Raw genomic sequence first — 4241 nt, 5'->3', positions numbered from 1 at the left:
GGGCAGTGTTTCGTTCTGCTGTGCATGGGGTTGCTATGAGTCGGAAACGACTTGATGGCACCTAACAACAACAACATAGGAACTCTGAATAAACATTCTGCTTCATTGGCATTCTCTTAAAAATTTTATACAAAAATATTTACATCTTAGCTTCCTTCTTTGTATTATAAATGAACATAAGTAACTTTTTACTGAGTAGCCTTGAATCAGTGGGGATAATAACTTGAATCAATTCTATTTTTCCAACCACTGCTTGACCATGCTCTGTCCAAACTCCTCTGACCATTTTTAACCACATGGTAGCAAGATCAGTGGCTTTCCAGGCCCTTTCAGCTAAGTCCAGCTCTTAAGTCTCTTCTCATATTTGATTTTCATCTTGTTTCATCTGGCACTAAGCATATCTAAATTCAAATTTGAAACTGCCCTTCCATTTTCAAGACTTGATTCTTACGGTGATCTCTTGACTTCACTTTCCATGGCTGCAGTCCTTTCCCTGTGGGTTGATGTTGCTTCTCTGGCCAAAACTGGCTGGCTATTGAAGGCCTATGTGAGCAGCCATCCAAATACACAGGGTCCATGTGTGAGTTCTGCAGGACTTCCCACTGTGCATTTCCCTGCTGAAGGTGATCCAGTTCCACCTCCAGTTAATGTCTTCCACCCACCAATAACCTCCTGTTGTTTACAACACTACCCACTTCTGTTACTTCCTTGACTCATAGGCAGACTTCTTGCCTAACAAGACGACTCCATTCCAGATACCTTCCTCAGTGCCACTAAACCTGGAGAAAACTCAGGCATCTTTGCCAAGTCCAGTAGTGGGAAGGCACCCTAGTTGTTTTATGAAATTAATTGTCTCCCCAAAAAAGATATGTTGAGATCCTAACTCCTGTGCCTGTAAATGTGACCATGGTTAGAAATAGGGTTTTTCTTGTGTTATCAGTTATTAAATGAGGTTATATTGCAATGAAGTGGGTCCTGACCTATTCCCTTCTAAGTTGGCCCCATAAAAAAAGAGAATAAACATGGAAACAGACTCACATACAGGAGGAAGACACCATGTGAGGATCCATCTACAAGCCAAGGAACACCAACAAATTTCTGGCACTACTAGAAGCTGAAAAAGACAAGGACAGATCTTCCTCCTAGAGTCTAGAGAGAGTAAGCATAACCCTGTCAATTCAGGATTCTAGCTTCCAGAACTATGAGAAAATAAATTTCTCTTCTTTAAAGCCACTCACATTGTGGTATTTTGTTAAGACAACCTTAGAAAACTGGCATCTTGTCGTTCCTTAATTTACTTTTTCCTGGTTCAGAGAGAGAAAAGGGCAGAGCAGCAAGTCCACTACCTAAGCCATGTTCAAAGGAGAATGAAATGCAGAGTCCTGTTCTCACAGGAAGCAACCCTGGTGGCACAGTGATTAAGCACTCTGTTGCAAACTGAAATGTTGGCAATTCGAACTTGCCAGCTGCTTGGCAGAAGAAAAATGAGTCAGTCTGCTTCTGTACAGATTTACAGCGTCGGAAACCCTAGGTGGCAGTTCTACTCTATCCTATAGGGTTGCTATGAGTTGGAATCTATTCAACTGAAATGGGTTTGGGTTTTGGTTCTTACACATAGCCCCATTCATCACAAGTAAATTATCTTTGAGGTCCCTTGCTTGGGTTTTGGGATGTAGGAAAAATTTCTCAACCCCAACATTTTGTATTCACAAAGCTGTTGCCAGCACTCATTTTTATAATTTATTTTCTCTCTTTATCCCCTCCCCTGGTCCTCTGTTTATATTTGCAGGTAGAAGAGTAGGAACTGGAGTGAAAGCTGGAGCTAGTAGATGATTGGCCCCACTTGTTGGTGGCTCTCTTTAAAATCTCTGGACACCAGATGGCAAATCCAATGTAATTGAAAAAGCACCACTCAACATACTTTTGCATTAATATATAACAAGATATTTATTCAGATTCAAGAAAATAGCCAAGATTTAAATCTCCAAACACAACTGGTAATGCCATCTAATGGCATTGGAACAGTTGAGCCTTTGGTACCTAGTGTTTTTTACATCCATGAAAATTTGTAAATTGAAATTTCAGAGATAGAAGAACTCCCACACCTCTTAATCTAATGGACTACCAATTTTTATGTTGGAGAGTCAAAATCCACTTGATGACAAGGACTTTGGTTTTCTATTTTCGAGTTGGGTGGGGAGGAATAAAGTGAAGGCATTTTGTCCATGGGGAGTTGAGTCTAAGCTGCCCATTCTTCATATAATGCAGTCTTTTACAAAGAGAAGCAATAAATGCAGAGTAAAGGGCCGATCTGAATCCTTGGGTGTAGACAAGTAGGATTTTAAGGGGGAGTTATGTTTGGAAAGGGTACTAAAGAAGGAAATTAGACAAGAAGTTTTCAAACATGTTTGGTAGAACCTAAACCTTTCCAGAGGTGGCACAGATACCATTGCAAAATAGCAGGGAGGGCAAGGGGGACCTCTCAGGAGGCAGATACAGAAGCCCCTCATTCTTGTTTTAAATAGAATGTCTCTGCTTTTACCAGTTTATATGATCAATTTATACTGATAATTCCATTTCCTGACACAACTTGCACGTTTAAAAATGTGAAAACCGCTGGGTTATGAAGTGGATAGGCAAAGGGCAGATGTGCATATGTGCAGAAGGGTTAGTTTGATGCTGCACAGAGCTACCATGTTGGGATGAGATGGTGGAGAAGGCTAGAGTATAAGTCAGTGGAGAAAAGACTTGAATGAGTGACTTGAAGGTTTTTATTTGAAAACTTAGATCACTAAAGGGTTTTACACAAAGGATGAGAAAAATATTTATGGAAGATTATTCTAGCCATGCATGACCTGTGTGTCTGAATGTATGTGTGTGCATACAGTTCCAGGTGGTGACTCAGCCTATAATCTCTCCATTAAAGCACATGTTGACAGTAAAACTCAGGACATGAAACTGGTAGTTCTTACTTCAACTCTGTTCACCTTTCTCTTGAGTATAGTCCCTTACCAAGGTGAATCCCTAAGGCTCCCTCGTTCCTGGGCGATGTTTTTTAGAACTGGGTGTCTCACCTTCCAGATCTGCTCAAGTGTATCTAAGACAACGGCTCATTTCCTCTTCTGGAGTAGCAGTACTCCCTCCCCACCATCTCTTAGAAAGGGGCTACCTCATAAAAACAGGATGTCTTTTCAGACTGTAACCAAAATGAGCTGCTTAAAGTAATCCCGATGCTGCCAAATGTTCAGCAAAGTCTTGACAGTGTTTAGGAGAAACCTTGCCAAATCCCTCAAGTAATGATGTTGAAAACCACGGGATGCTGTGAGCTTCGCCACAGGGAGCCTTCTGACACTTCTTAGCAGATGGCACTGTATACACTTCTTTTATGTACAATGCTTCTCTAAATTAAAGATGATTTTTCAAAAACAATTCTCTCTGAGATGGAGAGAGTAAAGAAAAAAACTCACACATACCCAGCTGTAGACAGCCTCATATTTACATAAGCCATGAGAAAATTAAAAGTCATGGTAGTATGGTATGCCTCTTAGAAATACTGTGAATGTTAAATACTGAGAAAAATTAAGTTTTCACATTTGACTGAGGTGAGAATTCTCTGAGGCCTGGAGAGCTAATGAGGTAGAATTTTAACACCATCTTACATCATAAGAACATTACATGAGCAATGGAATGACCATCACCTAACTGATCTGTACATAAAAGAACTCAAGTATATAATAATAATAATTACTTTTGTTAAAATTACCTGTACTTTTTGTTCATGATCAGAATTTGAAATGATGAGAAATATTTCCCTAGGAATTTAGATTCAGAAATTAATCCAAAGGCTCAAAATAGAGTCTAGTGTCTGGGTACCTGATAACTAGCTCTTTTAACAGCTAATTCTGTCAACAACCAGATGCTTCTTCATACAAGACGTTGACTTTAAAAATTGTTGTTCCACTGAGTCGACTGGATTGACTGGCAGTTTGGTTTCCACAAACCCAGCATAGTAGCTTCTAGATCTCTTCTTGTTTTTATATTGGGGGAGTTTATAGGTCAACAAAGACGTGCACATCATTGTCCTCTGGAAATGTGCTAGTCACATAACTTAACCTCTAGTTCTCAGTCTGCTTATTGGCATTTTGAAACCTGATACCTATTTCCCAGCTGCCACATCAGGATAATCTGAAGAGATCATGCATTTCAAGAGGAATATATCTTAATTTTTTTTGTTGTTATGT

This window comes from Orycteropus afer, unplaced genomic scaffold, assembly GCF_000298275.1.
Source record: "Orycteropus afer afer isolate SDZICR_OR568_19922 unplaced genomic scaffold, OryAfe1.0 scaffold00005, whole genome shotgun sequence".
NCBI lineage: Eukaryota > Metazoa > Chordata > Mammalia > Tubulidentata > Orycteropodidae > Orycteropus > Orycteropus afer.
The sequence above is the reverse complement of the archived record's forward strand: the minus strand, read 5'-3'. Positions refer to the sequence as shown.